Genomic DNA, 26,086 nt, shown 5'->3' with positions numbered 1-26,086 from the left:
CAGTATGGAATTAAACAACTTTGCATGCTATTTACAGATGGAATGGAATTAAATTGCCAAACTTTAAATTGGTGATTTAATGGATTATAGCATGAGTTTAAAACTTATTTTAAATGTATAGTAGGGTACTTTAATTAATAGATTGGACCTATGCATGCTTTGGACTTTGGTTGCTAAACTACTCTTTATAATTATGTAGTTTACATGGTTTTGAACTAGATTATACTTTAGGTTTTAATTGCTGAAATATTACACATTATTCTGTAATTAACTGGATTATGGTTTTGGATTTTAATTGTTCAAATAATTATACATTATTCTGCGATTAACTGGATTTTAGTTTCGAACTTAAATTGCTGAAATATTATACACTATTCCGCAATTTCCTGGATTATGGTTTTGAATTGGATTATGGTTTTGGACTTTAATTGTTGAACTTTTATTTAGGTTTTGTAATTATTATGGATGTTGTGGATTGTATGCACCGGTATGGGATGGTGGCATATTAGGAATGGTTTTGCTCAAAACGCTAAGACCTAACCTATTGGAATAAAAGAATTAATTATAAAATATTGAATCCTAGTTATGTTTAAGTCAGATCAACTGACTAAGTTGAATGACTTCCTGGATTAGTTGTTTGTAGCTATGTCATATCAACTGAATGAGTTAAGTGACTAACTGGATTGTAAATTGTATGTTAGATCAATGATGTAATGACCCAGTCATTTTCTTTCTTTTCCTTTTCTCAGATTTTTTCAGATATTTTTTTTCGGTTGATCTTTTCATTTCTGAGTTCGATTTCTCGTCACTTAGTGTCATCTTGAGTACTCAGGAATGGTTTCTGAGACTCTTTTCTTTGGATTGACGACTTCCTTTGAGGACCGAATCATTTTCACATTTTCACTTTCTGACACTATTCACTTTTCATCTTTTTCTCGATTGTCACTTATTAGCGTAACCTCACTTTTTGTGTTCGGATTTGATTCTGGTTTTACATGCATCCACAATATTTAAATTCCATACTATGTGTATTTTCACTTTCCTAGAAAAGCATGCTAAGTGTTTACTTTTCTTGTAAAGGGTATAGAGCATAACCCTTTTGTAATATTCTAAACTTGAGGGGTTTTTGTGTAATTAAATAAAGTAATTATTTTTCATCTTGGGGACCATTTTGTAATTTAATTTGGAAGATATTTTAAAAAAGGACCTTTGTGTAATTTCTGAAAAAGTGTGACAAGTGTTACACTTTCATTGATCCACTTGTTGACATTTGTGTGGAAACACTTTGATGCCTTGGATGATGACATGTAGAGGGTGGAGATTCACCCACTTGTTGGCCTAGGATTGGTGCACTTGTTAGCTTGGATGGTTGATAAGTGTAGGTTTGAGATTAAGCCTAGGATGGAGCTTAGGATTTGTGACAAGTGTATGCTCCAAATTAAGTCTTGCAATTGTTTTTGGACCACTTTGGGATTATGGTTTTAAAGCAGGGTTTTTGTACAATTGACCATAGATGTGTGCGTTGACCATGGTGTAAGAGCACATAGTGAGTGGAGGATTTCTATTTCCTCCACTCACACATTTTCACATTATTTCATTTCCTTCCTCACCAAAAACCCTAGCCTCCATGGATGGAGCTTGAAGCCTTCGGTCTTGACCTTGATTTTTGAAAGCTTTCCATTGATTTCCAAGCTTGAACTTAGGAATACTTTTTGTTCCCCTCATCCTCCTCTTCATAACCCTTGAAGGGTTTTCCATTTTGTGTTAATTTGCCTTGGATTCTAGAGAGACACTTCTCTAGTGAGGTAGGGGATGTTATAGGGTTATATTTTTGTTTATTGCATGCTATTGATGCTTTTATAAGTTGTATGCATGTATTTTGTTAATTTGAGAAATTAGTGATTTATCATATCTTGCATATAACTCATTTTAGACTTTGTAAATGACATTGCCATGAGTTAATCTTTGATATATATTAATTTGGGATGATTTAGATGAGGTTTCAAATCTAGAGATTAAATGGATTTAATTTGATTTAAATTATAGTAAATTGTATTTTACTTGTATTCCATTTTAGACTTGAGATATGGTATGACCATGATTTGGTGCATGATATATATTAATTTGGGATCATTTGAATAACTTTTGAAATCTAGAGATTTGATTAATTTAAATTAATTAAATTCTATATGATGCTATCTTGCTCATTTGACACCTTTGATTTGATATATATAATGAGCATGCTATATTGTTTAACATATATTAATTTGAAGTTATTCGAATTTGATTTGAAATCTAGAGAATTTGATTATCTTATTTAATTAAATTTTATCTAATGGCTCCATGGATCTATTGGTATTTTAAAAGTTGTTTCTATATTCAAATCATGGACTTGAACTTGTTATGTATTCACTTTGTTGTGTTTTGAGCATTGGACAACTTTGTTGTTATATTTATATTCATGAGAACATGTTTTCTTTATGGAATATATTGATGCCATGTGTAATGAATTGCACACTTTGTAATTGACATTATATATGCCATTTTAGAATTGAAACTCTAAGGCATGGATTGTGTAGTTTCAACCTACTTGTGCATTATATAAATTACGTATAAGTTGTGAACTTATTTGATTATTTTGGAGTCTTTGGACATTGTTACAAGTAACATGACTAGAGTTTGGCTCTAGTGCGGGAGGTATGAGTTCTCCCCAATTGAGATAGTGCGCACTAGGGTGGTTTTCCTAGCGGGTTAATGCCCAGAATAACCATTTAGTTCTCGGCAGAAATCCGAGACGTGATGTCCAAGTCTTTCATTATTTGATTTCGCATTCAATTCCAAGTTGACAATCATGTTTAATTGTGACTTGTGGTTTTAGCTATTGACGATTGATGTTGTTAAGTACATCCATACTAAATTGTTATATTTAGTTGTTTTCACACTTTTAGATTTCAAGTTGATAACTTAAAGAATCTATGTCTTGATGTGTGGTATTAGAAATTCTAATTGTACTAAATTGTTATATTTAGTTGTTATTGTATTTTAGATTTCAAGATGATAACCTTGAGAATCTATATCTTGATACCTTGTGTAGCATGCTTCTATGTTGGTTAATTACGTAGATATTGTGATTTGTGCTTTGTTGTTCAAATGTTACTTTGGAATGATCCTATAAATTCACTTGGGACATAAACTTTAGGTGGCATGATCTACTACAATTGTTTTAGCATTTTAGATTTCAAGTTAGTGAACTTGAGAATCTACATCTTGTTGCTTTGTATAGCATGCTCCCATGTTTCTTGAATTGCACAAATGATGTGATTTGTAATAGAAATGATCTTAGGTAGCTTAGGATGCTCCATGGGTCACACTTTGATATAGACGTTAGGTGGCATGAGCCCCTTTAACATGTTTCACCATAAGGTGATAAAATTGTAAAAAGTTAGGTCGATGCATACTCATCTCCTACAAGTAGCTTTATGTTACTCACCCACGTTGTGGGGACATTTTTTAGGTACAGGAATTAAAGTTGAGACTCTCATTATGCTTGGATGGTTTGTAGACTTGAAGGTTTCCATCTTTGTGAAGGTTGGCTTGGAATGCCATTTGTAACCTTATTTGTCAAATGTGTATATTTGATTCTAAACTTGTAGTGTGTACCTAAGTACACATTTTGATTCTCATTTTATATATATGACATGAGGCCAAGGGCCAAACTTCTTTTGAAATCACACATATGTCATGGATGTTAAATTTTCCCTTTAATGAGAATATATTAAAATTTTGCATTTTAGTATGTTATTTTGCACCGGAGTGTGCATTGTGTATAAGATTCATCCATTAGCATTCATTAATCATGTATAAAGTGTGGCCAAGGGCCAAACGGTAATTTCCAATCATTTGTTAATTTTAGTTTCCAAAATTTCCATTTCAAGTTCATTTTCGCCTTCTTGGCCGTTGGGGGGTCGGATTTTGTATCGACCATTTCTGGGAGCCGCGGACCATTCCCGCGTGCTCAAAATCACTTATTACATTTGCGTGCATATTCGTTTCAGCCTAGAAGTGCATTTGGGGTCAAATGTATGTTTGGTGCAAACTCACACTTTTGCCGTTTTGAGCCTAAACGGAGCATAAGGGCATTTTGGGATTTTCACATGAAAAATAAAGTTTTCTTTTGGCATGGTTGGCTAGAAATCATGATTTTAAGGGGGATTACTTTACAACTTTTTTCCAAAAAGGGCCCAGAAAGTCCTCAAAATCACATTTCAAACTCAGTTTTCTACTAAGCCTTTAGCAGAACGAGCGCTAGAAGATGTCGCACGAGCACTCGAAGATGGGGCAGAGAGTTCAGGCCCTTGGGTGTGTGCTGTAAGAGTGATCGAAGCCCTTGCACGAGCACTCGTGTTACTGTTCATGGGTGTGTGTGTGTGTGTGTGTCTTGGTTCAGCACTGCACCTCTGACTTCAAATCATCATATCTTCTTCATTTTAACTCTGAATTGGTCCGTTCTTGAGTCTAAATTGACTGCATTGAAATAACCTTTCCAATGGTACCAATTAGAGCTTTAGATTCTTCTTGTAGCTCAAGAATTCAAGTTTTAGTAAGGTAGTGTCTGTTTTTGGTTCGAACCGGGATAAGGTTTCCCTTCCTTCAACTTCAGAACTTGATATCTTTGTCGTCTGGACTCTAAATCATGCAATTCTTGAGTCTATTCTTATTGATTTTTCATTATATTTCCAATGATGTGTAGGGTGGCACCCATTTTAGTGTGAAATGACTATTTTGCCCTTGGTTCATTTCTTTTCGGGTTTGGCATTCTCGTTTCATTGCCTGGCTCATTTAAGTTCCATAGCTTTATGTGGAGTCATTTTGGTGCCTTAAGGATGACGTACATCTCTAGAGGTCACCTTCCTTCTTTTGTTTCCGCATTTTGGATCCGTTTCGAGTCATCACAGGACACATTGGGTTGAAAAATCCAAGGTCATCACAAATGAACAATTGAATGACATGCTCTGGTTTTGGACGAACTTTAAATATATGGTTATGGTACCATGAGATGAGCATGAGTCTCAGGCTCATTGGTTAGGATGCGTATATGCAGTGGATGCGTAGTTGGCTATGATAGGTTGAGGTATACCATGTTAGGTCTAGGGACTCATGCCCACCTTTGGGTGCGTTTTTGCATGTTACCTTCTATTCAGGTTGAGACCCCTTCGTAGTCTAGTGAATGTCCCTTAGTGTGGATATATATGTATATATGAACTAGATAGATATTGTGAGATATCTAGGGTGTAGCTGCGTATTGGGTCACTATATGGATTGCAGTTAGATTAAAACTTATTCGTGGGTCTGGCCCACTCTTATATTTTTCAGGTATCAGATGGTTCCAGTCTTAGGCTTGATCGTGTTGAGCAGAGACTATCGTTCACTTTACCGACGACGTAGGATCTCATTCCATGTTTTAGATTTGGTTTTATTTTTAGCTATTTTATATTCAGTTGGGATTTGATTTAGGGGTCCACTAGATGGATTCCCGAGTTGTACTCTTGGAGGTTTTGGATAGTTGGGTTTTATAAATCTTTATTTGGAGGATTTTCTATTTAATAAATTCTTTCAGTTTTATTAGTTAATTCTGAATTCTTTTTATATTCTGTGTTCCTTTTAAAATATTAATTGCTTGATATTCCCCCGGGTTTGGGCTTGGGCCTGATCAACCCGTGTCTCGGATCCGAGGGGTATCACAGTTGGTATCAGAGCACTCCAGGTTCAAGTGTCTCTAGGATGTTTCATATTAAGACTTCCATGTAGCATTTTTTCTTGATTAGAGCTTAAGTTTAGGATTCATTGTATTTCTTTAAGGTTCGTTTAAACTCGTACTGATGTCTGTCACAAGAGTCCTTTTAGAGTTTGTGAAGGACCATCAATTCTCTATACAGAACCATCCAGGGAAAGCGAATGTGGTGGCGGATGCACTCAGTCGCTGACCTATTGCTAGCCTTTCTGCTCTATTCACTACTGAGTGGAATGCGTTAAAGACGGTGGATAAGTTGTCAGATGTTTTCATGGCTTGCGTGGTAGTTACACCTTCTATCATTCACAAGGTTTTGAAGGCACAACTCACGGATCAACAGTGCATTGACAAGATTGTAGAGATAACTTCTAGGGAGGTCCTATTTTACTATGTTGGGACTGATGGAGGTTTTAGGTATAAGGGACGGTTGGTGGTACCTTCTGTTGACAATTTGAGGAAGGATGTGATGACTGAGACTCATCATTCTGAGTTTTCTGTTCATCCAGGAGGAGACAAGATGTATCAGGCTATGAAGCGGCAGTTTTGGTGGGCAAGTATGAAAAAGGACCTTGCTATTTTTGTCTTTCGATGTAATACTTGTCAGATGGTCAAGATCGATCATCAGCGGCCGCAAAGAGCTCTACAACCACTACCGATACCTGAGTGGAAATGGGAGAGCATTTCTATGGATTTTGTGGAGGGATTGCTTAATTCTTTTAAGGACCACAATTCCGTTTGGGTCATAGTGGATAGGTTGACTAAATCAGCTCATTTCTTACCTACTCGCACTGACTTTACTTCTGAGCAGTTGGCGAGACTTTATATTTAAGAGATTGTGAAGTTACATGGCATTCCGTTGTCTATTATATCGGACAGCGATTCGAGATTTGTGTCAGGATTTTAGAAGAATTTTTAGCAGGCTTTGGGTATAGAATTGCATCTTAGCACTGCTTATCATCCTCAGACTGATGGACAGACTGAGAGAGTTAATCAGATTATGGAGGATATGCTTCGGTCGTGTGTTCTTGATTTCAAGGGCCATTGGGAGGATTATTTGGCACTTGTGGAGTTTTCATATAATAATAGTTTCCAGAAGACTACTGGGATGGCACCATTTGAGGCATTGTACGACCGACTGTGTTGATCGCCTGTTTATTGGATGGAGGTTAGCGAGAGCATGTTCTTGGTATCAACTTATTTGGAGCCACCGTGTCGTATTGTCGACCGTCGAGATCAAATCCTTCGTAATAATGTTATTCCTTTGGTGCGTGTTTAGTGGTGTCATCACATTGAGGCTAAGTCTACTTGGGAACGGGAGGATGTTATTCGTTCGCAGTTTCCTGAAATATTGGAAGAAGGTAAGAGCGAATTCCGAGGACGGAATTCTTTTTGTTAGGGGGGAAGAATGTAATACCCCAAATTTTAAAAGGATAGTCCTGGTATTTTAATTAAGTATTTTGTTGCATTTTGAATTATTTAATTGTTTATTTGGTTGGTTATGTGAATTAGTTAAATGAATTGTTTTGTTTGAATGAATTATTTTATTTAAATTATGTCATGATTTTTTTTCTTTAAATGGATTAATTGTTTATTTAATTAAATTGGTTGATTAATTGTGTTTTTATTTTCTTTAATTCAATTAATGGTTTTTATTTTCTGTAACGACCCTGGATTTTTCAACCCAGTGTGTACTGTAATGAACCGAAAGTTAACTCGATAACGGATCCAAAATGCGGAAGCAAAAGATAAATCCAAAGTCTATAGAGATGCAAACCATCCCCAAGACACCAATGTGACCTTCTATGAAGTTAAGGAGCTCAAGGAAATAACCGGAAGCAAAAACTAACATGAAAAGGGTCAAATGGTACCCTATGGCACTAATGACAACCAAACGGGCAAAATCTAGTTCAAACTAAACCAAGAACACCACTAAATGGCTTACACAAGATCAACAAGGTCAAGTGGGAAGTAAATTGATTGATACAAGCCTGAAGAAACAACAGCTAAACAAAATCAACAAAGCAGCTCCATTTCGGTTGACCGAAATGGAGCTTCGGTCTATAGAAATAAGCCAGGAGAAAGAAGGAAAAGAGTCTTCATTTCGGTCGACCGAAATGACAAACCGGTCGACCGGTTTGAGGCTCGAAACTGAAAAATGCTGCTGGAATTGAGATTTTATTGTTCAATTGAAGTTCAAAGGGGTTCGGTCGACCGAAACAAGCCACTGGTCGACCGAAACAGGTAGAAATGCAAAAATGAACCTGTTATGCACCAAAACTGAAAAGAAATTCCTAAGTCTTAAATGGATCCCCCATAGCATGATCAAATTGAATTATATGCAAGTGTGTTATGATATGAACATACACGAAAATGTAAAATAACAGTTTGAACATGTTGAAATGGCCTGTGGTCTTATTACAATTCATTTACAACATTTGACATATCAAACCTCCAAGTTAGGAAAATTACATTTCATAGGCAAAACTTAAACATGCTAACACTTGCATATGAACAAGAATGCTTCTAAAGAAACTTCAATTCTATAAATCACCCAAAGCAAGTGCAAATCTCCAATCTTGTATCCTGTACCTGAAACATACCCCAGTAACTTTGGGGTGAGCAACATAAAGCTACTCGTAGGAAATGAGCATGCATCGACCTAACGTTTTACAAGTTTGCATGATTTAATCATTATTATTCATTCCACCTAACGTTTTACAAGTTTGCATGATTTAATCATTATTATTCATTCCACCTAACGTCTATGTCAAAGGTGAGATTCAGGGAGCATCCTAAGGTACCTTAGAACATTTCTAGCATAAATCATCTCATTCATGTAATTTAAATAACATAGGAGCATGCTATACAGAGCAACAAGATATATATTCTCAAGATAATCAACTTGAAATCTAAAAGTATGAAGACAACCAATATAACCCCTTAGCATAATTAGAATTTCCAATTCCACACATCAAGACATAGATTCTCAAAGTTATCAACCTGAAATCCAAAAGTGTGTAAATGACTAAAATGGGTCATACCACCTAACGTCTATATTCCAAAAGAATCTATAGGATCATTCCAAAGTCATATTTGAACAATATGGCATAGATGTACTTAACAACATCAAAATTTATAATGATTCATTAAAAATCATAAAACATGAATGTACTTAACAACATTAAAAGCGTACTACGATTCATTCAGAATCATAATGCATAAATGTACTTAACAACATTAAATCACCAATAACCAAAACCACAAGTCACAATTAAACATTGGTTGTCAACTTAGAATTGAATGCGAAAACAAATAGTGGAAGACTTAGACATCACGTCTCGGACTAAACAAAGAACAAAATGGTTATTTTGGGCATTAACCTGCGGGGAAGACCACCCTAGTGCGCACTATCTCAATGGGGAGAACTCATACCTCCCACACCAGAGACAAACTCTAGCCATATCACTGTAACAATGTCCCACGACTCCAAAATAAATAAGTTAACAACTTATATATGAAATATATATATACAGCACGAAACTACATTCCATGCACAAGTAGATTGAAACCACACAATACATGTTCTAAATCCACAACTACTATAGGATAACAATGTCGAATATTTAGAGCGTGATTCGTTACACGCTATAATTACATCACATGTCGAATCTTCAGTGTGCGATTCGTTACACGCTATAACAATATAATTCAATATTGAAACATAATCGCATAAATCCATTACAAGTCTAAAATCATGCTTCAAACATAATTTCAATGTTAAACACATGATTTAATCAATAATGCAATAGAAACGGAAATTAATTATATAACCTAATTAATTTCTCTAAGTTTCATATCTCAATCAAATGAACCCTAATTAACACATGTTAAACAATATAACTTATTCATTACATGAATCAAATCAAAAGCTTACTTAGGTCATTGGACCAATATGATAGAATTTAATTAAAACATGATAATTAAATCCTTAAATTCTAAAACAACATCAAATGGTCCTAAATTAATATATACTAGTATACAAGTGAGTCCTCACAATTATCAAGTCAAAAACTTAATTAAACCAATGGAACCTTTAAATAGATTTTAATTAATTATTTTAATTAAAATCTCTAGATTTTCATACTTATTCAATTGCTCTCAAATTAAAGTATGTTAAGGAACATGCCAAGACTTAATGTAAAAGCATATTACAAGTTCTTTTCATGCATGGTATGACCATGGGAATTCATCTTTCACAAAAGAAAAATATTAAATAAAAAGTGCAATTCTTATTTAAATAATCCCAATTTAATATATGTTAACAAACATATTAAAGCCTAATTTATCATCATGCCATAATTCAAATCTAAACTATATACATCCTTGTAATTTAAATCTCATACAAAGAAATAAATATTACTAACTTTCTAGATTTGATACAAGGCATGCAACTAAGTTGTATAATCATGGGAAACACTCAATACAACATATACATAATCCTAAAAAATCCCCTACCTCAATTTGAGATAAAAATCTCAAAAGCCACTAAAATGAAACGGCTCCAAATCCTACGATACTTCGGGGTTTTGTCGGGGACAACGCCGTGAACAATAAACTCCAAAGAGGACCTACCAAAATCCTAACTTGGCCTAAAACCCCAACTCAAAAATTGGCCAAAACCGGGTTCTTTATAAGGGTGAAAGATGCGTCTCGTCAAGACGAGCAATAAACACAAAGGCACTTCAATATTTTGATAAAGAAAAGAAGTTCAAAAGAGGAAAGAGGTTGTGGTAACCTATGGTTACCATAGAATCCGGCCAAGAGAGAGGAGAGAGAGAGAGAGAAAAATCTGGTTTTTCAACTTTAAGTCCCCTATTTATAGAAAATCTCAACAAGTGCCCCGAATGGGCCCTGCCGGGTCTGAAAAAGTGGAATAGGGGACTTAAAGTTAAAAAAGTGACAAACGAAAAAAAGACAAAATAGGGAAAAGAACGAAATAGGGAAAAGGACGAAAAGTGAATAGTATCGAAAAATGAAAAATGTGGAATTGACTTGGTCCTCAAAGGAAGTTGTCAATCCAAAGAAAAGAGTCTCGAAAATCACTCCAGAGCACTTGAGACGACACTAAGCGGTGAGGAACTGAACTCAGAAAGGAAAAGATCAACGGAAAAAAAATATCCGTGAAAATCTGAGAAACAGAAAGGAAGGAAAAAAAAAGGACTGGGTCATTACATTTTCTTTAATTGACTAATTGTATTTTAGATTGGGATTTTACTTTTTTAATTAGATTAAATTAGTATAACTATTTTAATGTTAAAAAAAAAATAGGTTTAATTCTGTTATATCACGTATCGACTGACCCTCGTTTAATTAGGGTTCCCGTCCTAGATTAATAGTTGGACTTAGGGTTTTATTGGTGCCTATATATACATGGGTATAAGTTCTACCAAGGGTTTTAGAACCTTATTCACGGCACGGGGAAAGCAGAGACATAACAGAGAGAGGGTTGAGAGAACAGAAGCATCGTAAGGGCTACCAAGGAGTAAAACAGAGAGGACAAAGGAGGTTTTGTTATGAATTAAACAAAACATGATGCAACCACCATCATAGCGACGTCGAATGACATGATGCAGCAACCATCATAGTTATGTCGAATAAAGCAAGTATGGTATGAGTGGTAGCACACAAAGCCCATGGATCGAATAATTTCACTTAAATGACTGAACCATGCTCTGGGAGATTGCTTCAGACCATAAAGAGACTTCTGCAACCAACATACTTTCCCAGCATACTCCCCTTCTGCCTGAAATCCAGGGGGTGGATTGATGAGCGCTGAATATATGCATATTTGAGCCCCTAAGTACATATATGTTAGAACCTAAAGTGATATTTCTATCCATAATTAGACTAATTTATGTTTAATGTGTGTTTACAGGTACTTTCCCAAATAAATGGTTAAAATCAGTACTTTATGATGATATCGAAGCTTACAGAGTCGTTGCCGGTCATTCAGAGCAAGGCAAGAGCCAAATTGGTGAAGTTTAAGACAATTCAAGCCTTAGAGCTCGAGCCCAAGTGTTGAGGATTGAGCATCACAACAAAGAAGAGAAGAAAAGTTAACAAGGCCCAAATGCTCGAGCTTCATACCTTGATGCTCGAGCCTTACTTCAAGGTGCTCGAGCCTTAACCAATGGTGCTCGAGCCTTGACCTTGAAACTCGAGTATGAGGCGTTGGAAATAAAAATAGTTGATTTAATAAAAGGCTATGCTCCTAGGTCTTGTGCCTCATCGAGCACCATCCACAAAGGATCGAGCATCATCCACTGATGCTCGAGCGTTGAGCCCTAGATGCTCAACCCTGGAACCTAGTGCTTAAGCCTATGAAGCTTGGATTGAGTAATGTTAAAGGAGTTCAACCCAAAAAATATTCTAAGTGTTGAAGGAAAAGAAGCTTCGGAATATAGTTGAAGAAAATTGGCTAAGCGTAAATATGATGATCGAGCACCATTTATTGAAGCTTGAGCATCTATCCAGAGAAGCTCCAGCATGAACCCTAAAGCTCGAGCATCCGTTCCTGAAGATTGAGCCTTCCATGACATGTCAGATTAAAAGCTGCGGGATTACTTTCTTTATTAGCCGTATCTCATCCCAGTTGGGCCAAAAAACCTAAAAGCCCACTAAATATTATTTTCTTCTATAAAAGAAGGTGCAAGCCTTGATAGAAGGGGTCCAAAATTTTAATCACTTTTTAAGGTGTTATTCAGAAGACTGAAGGTTTGGTGGCTTTTAGGGTTTTTACAACCTTGAAAGTGCAGATCCTGAGAAGAGAAGTGAACTCGACACAGATGTTATCCAGTCTTATCCTTATTTGCTAAACCGTAATTTAAGGTACTAATGTAACCCAACCTAAATACTATGGTTTGATTCTTTTAACTCTGGAATTAATTTTAATATATGTATTTTCTTGATTATATGACTGTGAACACTTGAGACAAATCAAGTGGTTTTCAAGCTTTAATAGATTATAAATTGTTATTCTCTTGTCTTAGATGTAGTGGTTTGTGCTCTATTCCCAACCTATCTTATTGTGCGGTATCTGGCAGAGCCCTGCTGGACACAAGAATAGAGGTCATGTAATGGTACTTTAATGTTTTTTACAAAATAATGTTTTCATAATCTATGCTTAGGAAAGGTGGTTCATTCGCAAAGTAGTTAAAGTAGGTAGAGTAGGTAGGCAGATAGTCCACGCTAACCGCAGATAGGTTATAGTTAGCTAATTTTATAAAACATCTTTCTTTAAAACCTGAATTGAATGAATGTTATTAAGTTCAATTCTTTTGGAAAATATCATTGTTAAATTCCCAAAGTTAGTATAATTAACCATATTATGACGGTTGTGGTGAAGTTAAAGCCCTGAGACTCTCTCTCTCTGATCATTAAATTAGTTTAATTCGTGTTATTTAAATATTGTGTTATAATTTTAGTGTGCTAAATCGTGACAACTAACAATTTTTCCAACCAGTTACCTGTAAACCAATAAAATGAAATTGAAAACTGAATACAAATCTTATCTCCTTGTGGGTTCGACATCCTCTCTGCGTAGAACTATCCTACACGTTATTGTTTGACTGCAAGAGACACATCAATTTTTGGCGCCGTTGCTGGGGACATTAGTTTTTATTTAGTTTTTAATTAGTTATTTTGGTTTACCAGTCTTCAAACTTTCTGATATCTCATCTTACTTCTTTTTCTTATTAGGTACAAGTTAGCAGTGAGGGTAAAGACGCTTAAGGGAGAAAAAATTTCAGTTTATTTAACCTTTTTGTGAGTTTTTACTGTTTTCTATTGCTTGGAATATTTTATTTTTGCTACTGTTAAGATTAGTGGAACCAGTGCATGTTAACTCGCAATAATCGGATAACACCTTTAGTGCATGATCCTAAAATATTGAGAACTCTTAGGTAATTAAGAAAGCTTAAAAAACATCTAAATTCGATTGGAAGTTCTTCTGATAATATGGCTGAACAACGTAATGCACCGGGTAATAATGGTAATGGGATTCGAGAACAGGTTCCACATGTTCCTCCACAACCACAATTGAGGGACCATTTTATTCCTACTACATATACTTCCCCTTCGTGCTTTGTTTTTCCGGATGCTGATGCAACCCATTTTGAGATCAAGCTAGCTATGATCCAAATGCTTCCTATCTTTCATGAGTATGCAATAGATGATCCTTATAAGCACTTGGATGTGCTTTTGGAATTGTGTTCAACTACCAAGTTGACCACTCTAACCAATGATTCATTCAGAATGTGTTTTTTTCCAGTTTTCTCTCAAAGACAAAGTAAGAACTTGGTTGCAGTCCCTTCTAACAAATTTCATATCTATATGGGACATGTTGTAACAAGAGTTCTTGAAGAAGTACTACACTGTGGGTAAAACCACACAAATGAGGTAAAAAATCATGGCATTTTCCCAAATCCCAGGAGAATAGCTCCATGATGCATGGGAGAGATATAATGATCTTTTGCGAAAGTGTCCACACCATGATATTTTTCAAAACTTTATGGGGTAGATAAATCTACTGAGTTAGCTACTCAAATAGAAGCCTTGAACCGTAGGTTTGATCAAATTTTTTCATCTAGCTTTACTCCTGTTGCTAATCCACAAACTGCCTTACCCAAGGAAGTTTGTTCAATCTGTGTTAATCCAAACCATTTTGCTGACGCTTGCCCTATGCTGGGACAATCATTTGAGATCCCACAAGAGCAAGTGAATGCTACATTTTCTAAACCAACCTATAATCCATATTCTTCCACATACAATCCTGGCTGGAGAGATCATCCCAATCTGTCATGGCGTAATCCAAATCAAGGCAACACTGCTTCCCAATCTTAGAGGCAGTATCAAAATTCATCCAATCCTATGCCACAAAATAATTCTTCTAGTATTTACCGTCCACCTCAGTTTAGAAATCAACCAACTCAAGCTCCTAATCTTCTAGCTCCTCCTAGAAATTCTGCGTTTGAGGAACAAGTACTCAATGCTCTTGTTTATCTGAAAGCCAATACCCAACTTCTTAATTCTCATTCTCAAGCCATAGCAAAGCTAGAGGCACAGGTTGGGCAAATAGCGAGTACTCTATCTCCAAGAAAGGATGGAAAGCTGCTTAGTCAGCCAATAACCAACCCGAAAGGGCAGACTTACAAGATTGATGAAACCAATTCCTCAGGCATTCTTCATGAGTAAGTTCAGGCTATCACTACATTGAGGAGTGGTCGAGTAGTTGACAACCAAGTTGAAAAAGGATAGGAAGAAAAAGAAAGGCTTAGGACTGCCATAATTCCTATCATTCATAATCCACATCCCAATGATGTTTCCTCAAGCGTTATTCCACAATCTACAAAAGGAGTTAAAGGTGGGTCACTTCTTCATCTGTTCCTAACCCTGAGATAGCTTATGAGCCAAAAGCACCTTATCCTGAACATCTCAAGGAACCCTCCCACTTTGGTAAACAATGGGAGAAAATTTAAGATATGATGGAGGTCTTTAGACAAGTCAAAATCAATCTTCCTTTGCTCGATACTATAAAAAAAAATTCCAGCCTACTCTAAATTTCTAAAGGACTTGTGTACTCTAAAGAGAAAATTCAAAAGCCAAGTTCCTACGAAAGTTTGGCTCACCAAGCATGTCAGTGTTTTTCTTAAGTACAACACTCCTCTAAAGGTTAAAGATCGTGGAGCTCCTATAATTTCTTACACCATTGGAAACAATGTGATAGAGCGAGCACTCCTTGACCTTAGAGTAAGTGTTAATCTTATTCCTTACTCGGTGTATGAGAAGTTAGGTTTGGGAGAGTTAAAACCTACGTCGGTTGTTTTGGAGCTTGCTGACCGTTCTGTAAGACAACCACGAGGTATTACTGAAGATATACTCATAAAAGTGGACAAGTTCTATTTTTCGGTCAATTTTCTAGTTCATGATGCAGAACCAGTCCACGATTCCAAAAAGTATATTCCAGTCATTCTTGGGTGACCTTTCCTAGTCACAACGAATGCTTGCATTAAGTGTAAAACTAGAGCTATGGATTTATCTTTTGGAAATATGAAAGTTAAACTAAACATTTTCAATGCTATTCATCATCCCCACGATGATAGTGAATGCTTCTTCCTTGATGTTATTGATGAGTTGGTTGAGGAATCATTCCCAACTATTTTATCCAAGGATCCTTTAGAAGCTTGTCTGAATCACTTCAGCTATGAAGATTTCGATATCGATGCTTTAATAGCTGAAGTGAATTCTTTGCTAGATTCCACTCCTATCATAGATTTTCCTCTATGAAAATCTAGGTTAGAGCCGCTTCCACCACTTTCTAGTACTCTGCCTATTCCTTCTTTAGAGTCTCTACCTACGCTTGAGCTTAAGCCACTACCGAAAAAGCTCAAGTATGCTTTCTTGGGTTTAAATAACACCCTCCCGGTGATCATTGCTTCCAATCTTACAAGTTCCCAAGAAAGTAGTCTTTTAAAAGTTCTTGAGCAAAATAAAGAGGCTATTAGGTGGAATGTGGCTGACTTGAAAGGAATTCGCTCCATAATTTGAATGCATCAGATTTATTTGGAGGAGGATTCTCGAACATCTCGAGAACTCCAACGAAGATTGAATCCTAATATGAAGAAGGTAGTGTTAAAGGAAGTTGTGAAGTTGGTAGATGCGGGGATAATCTACCCCATCTCAGATAGCAAGTGGGTGAGTCCTACTCAAGTAGTACCCAAAAAGACAGGTACTACAGTAGTTGAGAATTCTAAGGGTGAATTAGTTCTACAGCGCACCACCACTGGATGGCGTGTGTGTATTGATTACCGAAAACTCAACTCCGCTACTAGAAAAGATCATTTTCCACTTCTATTCATTGATCAGATTCTAGAGCGATTGGTTGGCTAGAGCTATTATTACTTTTTAGACGGTTATTCTAGCTATAATCAGGTGGACATTGATCCTAAGGATCAAGAGAAAACTACTTTCACTTGGCCATTCAGTTCGTTTGCATATAGACGGATGCCATTCGGATTATGTAATGCACCAGCAACATTCCAAAGGTGTATGCTGTCTATCCTTTCAGACATGGTTAAAAATTTTCTCGAAGTCTTTATGGATGGCTTCTCTGTTTTCGGGTCTACATTCGAAAACTGTCTTCAAAATCTTTCCCTAGTGCTTCAGCATTATAGGGAAATGAATCTTATTCTTAGTTGGGAGAAGCGCCATTTTATGGTTCAAGAGGGTATTGTTTTAGGACATATCATTTCAAAGAGAGGTATTGAAGTTGATAGAGCTAAAGTAGATTTGATCTCTAAGTTACCTCCTCCTACCTCCGTAAGAGGATTGCGATCATTTTTTGGGCACGCTAGGTTCTATCGACGCTTCATTAAAGATTACAGCAAGATTTCCCATCCTTTGTATAATCTACTTGCAAAGGACACTCCTTTTGTCTTTAATGAATCGTGCCTTGAAGCCTTTGAAAAGCTTCGTTCTCTTCTTTCTTCAGCTCCTATCATGAATCCTCCGGATTGGGCTCTTCCATTTGAGATTATGTGTGACGCATCTAATTATGCTATGGGTGCTGTCTTAGGACAAATAGTGGATAAACTTCCTCATGTTATCTACTATGCTAGTAAAACTCTTTCGGATGCACAGTTGAATTATACCACTACTGAAAAAGAGTTACTTGCAGTTGTCTTTGCTTTAAACAAATTCAGATCATATCTATTAGGTTCCAAAGTCATAGTCTATTCTAATCATTCTGCTTTGAAACTTTTTCTGTCCAAAAAGGAAACCAAACCCCGTTTGATTTGATGGATCCTCTTGCTTCAAGAGTTTGATTACAAAATCCGGGATAAGAAAAGGTTAGAGAATGTTGTAGCTGACCATCTTTCTAGAATTCTGATTAAGGATACCTCAACTTCACTTCCAGTCTGTGATTCCTTCCCGGATGAACAACTGTTTGAGGTTTCACATAAGGATTTGCCTTAGTTTGCTAATATTGTGAATTACCTCGCAATAGGCAAAATTCCTTTATCTTGGTCAAAACAGGAAAATAATCGATTCTTCTCCCAAATTAGGATATACTATTGGGAAGATCCTTAGCTATTCAAATACTGTGCTAATCAAATCATTCATAGATGCGTTCCTGAGAGTGAGATTCATAGTATTCTGACCTTCTGTCACAGTTTGGCATGTGGAGGTCATTTCAGTGCAAAGAAAACTATAGCTAAAATTCTTCAATGTGGTTTCTTTTGGCCTTCACTCTTTCGAGATGCATATGTATTCTGTATGTCATGCCTTAGATGTCAACAACTAGGATCAATTTCTAGAAGAAATATGATGCCCTTAACTTCAATCCTAATTATTGAGGTTTTTGATGTTTGGGGTATTGATTTCATGGGTCATTTTGTTCTGTCCAATAAAAATGAGTACATTCTTGTGGCTGTTGACTATGTGTCTAAATTGGTTAAAGCAGTAGCTACTAAAACCGCCGATCACGCAGTTGTGGTTGAGTTCATACAAACGAACATTTTTTTGTCGGTTTGGTATGTCACGAGCAATCATTAGTGATGGGGGTGCTCATTTCTATAATCGATATTTTCGTACCTTAATGTAAAGATACTCCGTCACTCATAAAGTTGATTTTGCCTATCATCCCCAAACAAGTGGCCAAGCAGAAATATCCAATCGTGAAATTAAGAGAATTCTTGAGAAAACGGTTAAGCTAGATCGTAAGGATTGCTCTTGTAGACTGAACGATGCTTTGTGGGCTTACCGTACTGCATATAAGACTCCGATTAGTATGTCACCTTACCGTCTCATCTATGGTAAAGGATGCCATTTTCCTGTAGAGTTAGAACACAGAGCTTTCTGGGCTATTAAAAAGCTCAATTTTGATATGACATCTGCTGGTTCTAACAGGAAGCTTCAATTGACTGAGCTTGAAGAATTACGTAATGATGCTTTTGAGAGTGTTAAGGTTTACAAAGCAAAGACTAAGGCATTTCATGACAAGCATATCTTGTGTAAGACTTTTGAGCCTGGGAAGAAGGTTTGGTTGTTTAATACACGACTAAAACTTTTTCCTGGAATGTTAAAGTCATGTTGGGAAGGTCAATACATGGTTATTTCTATTACACCTTACGGTGCGATAGAGATACAAGATTGTAAGATTGGACAATTGTCCAAGGTTAACGGACAGAGACTTAAACCATGCATAGAAGGTAGTATGCAGAGAGGCACAGTTGAGGCAGTGGAACTTCATGATCCTATTTACTTGGACTAGAGAAGTTAGGTTTTCGTCGAGCTATCGACGTTAACCTTAGCATTTGTATGTTCTACCGTAGTTTATCTTGATTTTTATTTCGTTATTTTAAGTTTTTGATTTAGTTATTTTCTTTTCTAGAATTTAGGTTCATATTAATCTTCATTTAGCTTTAGGTTAGCTTGAGTTTAAATAAAATAGAAAAAGAAAAATAAAAATTGAAAAATCCAAAAATACAAAAATTTGTCAAATTGATCGAGCATGAAAGTTGAGGCTCGAGCATCAGTACCCTAAGCTCAAGCCTTTTATCATCATAAGATCTAGGGTTTTCAGCGGCCATGCTCGAGCATCCCAATTGATGCTCGAGCCTCTGTACTTTAAAATAAAAAAAACCCTCGAGCCCTGATGCCTTTGCCTTCTTTCGTCCCCAAATGCTCCCAATTCTCTCAAATCTTTTCATTTTCTTCATCTACATCATCTCAGGCTTCGATTGTCCTCAAAAGGTAAGAAATTTATTCTTTTATATGTATATATATATATGTATATATACATGTATATGTTATATATATATATTTAATTTTGCACACCATTCTTACATCAAAATACATAGAGAGATAATCATCTAGAATAATTTCTAATCATCCACAAACTTGCGAAAATTTTGAATCTCACTTGGATTTGACGAACACGAGTTCGGTTGATTAGAGGTGTATTGAGCAAATATACGAAGTTATGGGGTTGTTTGGTGATACAAAAGGAGTATTGGGGTAGTGTTGTTGTGATTTGGAGTGGTTTTGGAGGATAGTTGAGGGTGATTAGCTTCAGTTAAAAACAAGGAAGCTCGAGCCTTTAGATTGAGGCTCGAGCATTTGCTTACAGCAGGCTCAAGCATCAGGACATAAAGCTCGAGCATTAGCTAGTACCAGGCTTGAGCATTAGTACCTCAGGCTCGAGCATTGGAGCATAGAGTTGGGGGTTTAGCTTGGATATTGTTCTTAGATTAGAGCGATGCCGAGATGGCTGAGGCAGAGAGTTGTTAGGACACCGGCGATGGCATTAAATGATGCATGGCGGTATAGTAAGATCTGCGATGAGACAGATTTTGTTATAGAGGACTTTCAGAGGCACCACGATACATTCTAGGCAGTAGAGGCCCTGCAGGCTCGCCAGCTTTCTGGGTTGTTGAGGCATCCAACATAGATTTCATACCCTAGGCTGGTGCGAGCTTTCTACCGCTTCTTATAGTTCCATGTAGGAGACGAGGAGGAGGATGAGGAGGACCACTTTACAGCCACTGTCGAAGGCATACAGCTGACAGTGATCTGTAATACTATTGCTGTAGCTATGGGTTACCATCACAGGTACCCAGCCACTCTTATTAACAGATTTCCACCGATTCCCCCAGGCACGACTCGAGAGGCTATGGTCTATGCTTTGGGCCAGGGACAACGGTCCACCACCATGGAGACGATCCAGAAGTCATAGCTTCTGCGACGTTTTTGGTTTCTCGATGCGGTCCTAGTGGCCAACACTCGCCCTATCGGTCGCAAGATAGTGCGGTATATTGAGATGGTGGATGCAACCTACGCATTCCACATCGGCTACTAGGTGTTTATTCCCCAGTTAGTTCTGCTATAGCTTGTCGGCTATACGACGAGATGGGAGAGGCCCGACGCCTTCTTATTCATCATATTCACTTTCCCAGGCTAGTCACATGCCTGATGGAGATGGCGGGGGTTCTGATACCCCCGACATAGCCTACTGTGACCATCTTCACCCAGTACCATTTCACGCAGTGGAACAACGTCTTCGGGTATATGCCTAAGGAGAGGAAGCTGGAGTGGAGTGTTGACGATAAGATCCGAAAGGATCGACGGCGTAGGGACGCCAAGGCGAGGGGTGTGCCTTATGTGCTACACTTTCCACCTTATCCACCCCCGCCTACTATTCTTTCTACCGACCCTGCTGATGTGGTAATGGCAGCGGCGGACGATGATGATGAGGAGGCTATGGATGAGGAGGTACATCTCTCCGATTCTAGGCCCTAGGTTAGAAGGAAACCGGCTACTGTAGCCCAGCCTGAGAGTTCTTCTTAGGTTAAAATTAGAGCTTTATAGTCCAGGGTGGCCGAGCTACAGGATGGTCAGACCGTGCTGTGTCAAATGTTGATTGCACAGCAGAGCATATTGGAGGAGTTGTTTCGCCGCACTTCATCTGATCCATCCACTTCTTCCGTTCCACCACCACCACCTATGGATTAGTTTTAGGAATTTTCTATATTTTTGTTAACTAGGGTAGTTTTTTTGCTGTATTTATTTCCATATGATGTATTTCTACCTAAGTCTTTCTTTCAAAAGCATTGCACTGATTTATGATATTTATACATGCTTTTTGGTTATATTATCCTTGTGTTGATATTTCTATCTCTGCTTACTCCATATATACATGTTACTCTAATGTGTGTTGGAGTTTATTGATTTTGTCAGATACAACAGATTAAATTTGGGGGTGATTTAACTGATAGCAACCTTGGGTGGTTTTGAGGAACCACTATGTTGAAGGAGGAGATGCTGGAAATTCTTTTTACCCGTCTTTGCATTATTGTGTTCTATCTTTGCTGGTCTGCTTGTATGGTAATATCTTTCTAATTCTGTTTTGCTCTCCCACATTGAGGACAATGTGCATAATAAGTTTGGGGGTAAGGTTGGCTTGGAAAATTAAATTTATAATTGGAAAATTTTTAATTTTTAATCTGCTTACACAAGGATGTGATTTGTTATTTGATGATATAAGCCTGTGCTTGAGTCTGTTGATAGTTATATACTCTATTTGCAGTCTCATATTGGTTAGAGATGGTTTGTATGCTAAAATAAGGTGAAAAGGATTCCTTGAAATTTTTTGAAATCGATTGATGGCTTGTGGTCCACTTTGTTAGAATGATTATTGTTTAATGATTTTGATCTCTGAAATGCTACATTTTCCACAATATTCACACTTGCATGAAGTCTGTGGGGTAGAAATTTGAAGTCTTATTGAGTTTTGAGTTAGAATGAGATGATTAGGTAGATTTGATAGTTTTGATGATCGAGGTATAAAAGAAAAAAAAATAGAGAAATATTGGTATGTATGCAACAAAGAAAAAAAAATTTCTTCACCAATGTGAAAAAAAAAAAAAAAAAAAAAAAAAAAAAAAAAAAAACATGATGAAAAAATAAAGAAAGAAAAGTAGACAAGGATCAAGTTCAAGTTTGTACTTAGATTGCTTGAGTGATTAAGTCCTTAGGAGTGTGTTCTGACACCTAATGCCCTAAGATCGTCTGGTCTGGGAGTCATTGGCTGAAAGCTTGTTACATAAGGGGTTTAGGTTGCCTAAATTACTTAAACAATTAAGTCCTTAGGGGTGCTTTAACACTTAATGCCCTAAGACCATCTGATCTCGGAGTCAATTGGCTGAAAGTTCACTACAAGGGTAATTTAGAAAGCTTAATAAACTTGAACATTGCACAGTATCCTTGTTAAAAAAATGCATACTCGAAGAAAAATAATAAAATGCCTTGGGAGTTGGAATTTGAAAAGTCTGCTTGTAAATTTAGGAATGGCAAGGAATGAAAGCAAGTATGGACAGTAAGCCACACGATGAATTGTAGGATCACTTTCAAAAAAACATCTTTAAGGATTAAGATTGTTGAATAAATGATTAAACTGATATGTGGGGACTATGGTTGCTTAATTGAAATTGAAAATTGAAAGTGGTTCTGATTACATGATTGGTAAACTTGCTGTATTTGACTGATTAATGAACTACAGGGATGATATGATTTGAAAACAGGCTTGAATAAGCATGTTGTGCATTTATGGCACTGATTTGAGAAGTTTATGGATATCTTCACTGGAAACCATCACGAGACTATAACTTGTCTACTAGGGGTAACCTAGGGGTTTAAAGGCTTGTTGCATAAGCTAAATGCGACCATGATTCCCACGAAAGCAGCTTTTTAGCTCTGTATTGCTAAGGGACTAGCAATATGTAAGTTTAGGGGTGTGATGAGCGCTAAAGATATGCATATTCGAGCCCCTAAGTACGTATATGTTAGGACCTAAAGTGATATTTCTATCCATAATTAGACTAATTTATGTTTAATATGTGTTTGTAGATACTTTTCCAGATAAATGGTTAAAACCGAGACTTTATGATGATATCGAAGCTTACAGAGTCATTGCTGGTCATTCAGAACAAGCCAAGAGCTAAATTGGTAAAGTTTGAGGCAATTCAAGCCTTAGAGCTCGAGCCCAAGTGTTGAGGCTCGAGTATCACAACAAAGAAGAGAAGAAAAGTCAACAAGTCCCAAATGCTCGAGCCTCATACATTGATGCTCGAGCCTTACTTCAGGGTGCTTGAGCCTGAAGCTCGAGCATGAGGTGTCAAAAATAAAAATAGTTGATTTAATAAAAGGCTATGCTCCTAGGTCTCATGCCTCACCTCCTGGATCGAGCACCATCCACAAAGGATCGAGCATCATCTACTGATGCTCTAGCACTAAGCCCCAGATGCTCGAGCCTAGTACCTAGTGCTCGAGCCTATGAAGCTTGGATTGAGCAATGTTAAAGGAGTTCAACCCCAAAAATATTCTAAAAGTGTTGAAGAAAAAGACGCTTCGGAAAATAGTTGAAGAAAATTGGCTAAGTGTAAATATGATGATCGAGCACCATTTACTGAAGCTCGAGCATCTATCCAGAGAAGCTTGAGCATTGTTCTTTATGTTTAAGCATAAACCCTAAAGCTAGAGCATCCGTTCATGAAGCTCGAGCCTTCCATGACACGTCAGATTAAAAGCTGCGGGATTACTCTCTTTATCAGCCGTATCTCATCCCAGTTGGGCCAGAAGACCTAAAAGCCTACCAAATATTATTTTCTTCTATAAAAGAAGGTGCAAGCCTTGATAGAAAGGGTCCAAAATTTCAATCGCTTTTTAGGGTGTCATTCAGAAGGTTGAAGTTATGGTGGCTTTTAACGTTTCTACAACCTTGAAAGTGTAGATCCTAAGAAGAGAAGTGCAGTCCATGACGATGGAGATGAACTCAACACAGATGCTATCCAGTTTCACCATGAGTAGCTAAACTCTTTCTTAGGGCACTGATGTAACCCAACCTAAGTACTATGGTTTGATTGTGACGAGGCCGCTCGTATACGTCAAAATAATGTAGTGAATGTGTGGTTCAAGAAAAGCCTTTTAGGTCAAATTTAAATTTATAAAAACTACTACCACCACTACTACTAACGTAAAAAGAGTGAGTAGGGATCGTCCCAAGGGATTATATATGTTGGAATTTAACTTTGACTCTAATGTATCACAAGATTGCAAAGAGATTTAATGAGGTGATTAAACTACTTCAATTAATGAAAATGCAATTAAAATAAAACTAAGTTAAGATAGAGATTTAAGAGATATAAAGAGAGGTCTTAGGGTGTTGGAATCACCACTAAACTCATGTAATTAACCACTTACTTTCCATTAATGGGGAATACATTGTTGTGAACAAAATGCGACTACCAATTGCAATATTAAGCATGGACCATCTAATTTATGTATGAATTGTCTACCTAAACTAAGTGTAGCACAACCCATCAATTTTAAGCATGACCCATCTAAGTAGCAACAATTATAGCACACATTAATCTAGAGAATCATGGAATTTGCAATAATAAGCCATGGAATATCTAAGCAAGCATAGATTGTGTACCTACCTACAAACATGAATTAAATTGTAGAACAACCCATCAAGCATAAGTATAAACCATCAAATTAATTGACAAACCCATTCAATGAAAACCCATGCTTAGCCATCACTAAATCCTTAATTAATCACACATAGACATGCAACCAACATAGAGAATCTAGTGTAGAGATCAATTTCCCAAATAATCATACATAAGACAACATGTAATCAAATAGAGAATCAATAGAAAGAATTAATCCATATGAATCATGTAAGAAATAATTCCTAATTTAATCACACATAGACATGCAAATAAACTAGAGAATTAATAGGAAGAATTAAACCATAGAAATCATAGAAATATACCAAGATTCATTAAATTCACAAGGCTAGAACACTAATCACAATAATATATATATAAATCCCCAAAAATTGAAATTCAAGGGTTTAGATTACACAAGACTTAGGGCTCATCTAAGCCCTAAGTGTAGATCTAGCCAATCATGGATGAGGTAGATGTGGTCATGAAATCAAGCTCCAAATATGGCTCCATCTTCTTCTTCCTCTTTTCTTCTTATTCTTTGAAGCTCTAGAGATGGAGAGAGAGAGTCGTTTAGAGAAGGATCTTGAGATGTGCCTCTACTTCCCTCTTTTCTTCTAACCCTAATCTCTAACTTTGCTAGAGAGAGAAATAAAAAATACAATGTAAAAAATAAAAAGATAAAAAGCTCCTTTACAAATGGGTCACTTCCCTTTATATAGAAGGTCTTTTTCTTAGTCACTAAGTCAGGAATATAGCCCCAAAGGACTTTTTGGCGCGCACAAGAATAAGACAACTCGCTGCCAGCAAAAGTTCGATCGATCAGAGAAAAGTTTGATCGATCCAACTTTGATTTTCGATCGATCCAACTTTTATTTTCAATCGATCCAACTTTGATCGATCTCAGAAAAAGCGATCGATCTCAGAAAAAGTTGGATCGATCCAACTTGGCAGATTTTCAGCATCAGCCTCTTTTTGCTCCAAATCAGCCTCTTTTTGCTCTGGATCATCACTAAGACTTAGTTTAACTCCAAAAAGGCCTTAAAAAACCATTTTTAGCCCATTTTAACAATATTGACCTGAAATAAACAAAAACACAAATAAGTACTAAAATGGGAAAGTAAGATAGATAAAGGTCATAGAATACTCAAGCTTAAGGGGTTTAAATACGCACTTTTCAGCGCTCATCAGATTGTTTTAACTTTGGGATTAATTTTAATATATGTAT

At 36.7% G+C, this 26,086-nt stretch overlaps 1 non-coding gene across 1 annotated transcript; it reads right to left on the bottom strand.

The window, feature by feature from the left end:
• Positions 1-14,241: 14,241 nt before the first annotated feature.
• Positions 14,242-14,347, bottom strand: LOC132315433 (small nucleolar RNA R71). Its single transcript, XR_009483644.1, has one exon. It is a non-coding gene; the product is annotated as a small nucleolar RNA R71 (small nucleolar RNA).
• Positions 14,348-26,086: the final 11,739 nt, after the last annotated feature.

Source organism: Cornus florida, unplaced genomic scaffold, assembly GCF_030987335.1.
Source record: "Cornus florida cultivar Cherokee Brave unplaced genomic scaffold, ASM3098733v1 CherokeeBrave_3.0.0_Hap2_Chr06, whole genome shotgun sequence".
In the NCBI taxonomy this organism is placed as follows: Eukaryota; Viridiplantae; Streptophyta; class Magnoliopsida; order Cornales; family Cornaceae; genus Cornus; species Cornus florida.
Note: the sequence above shows the minus strand (reverse complement) of the source record. Positions and strands in the feature narration are given on the sequence as shown.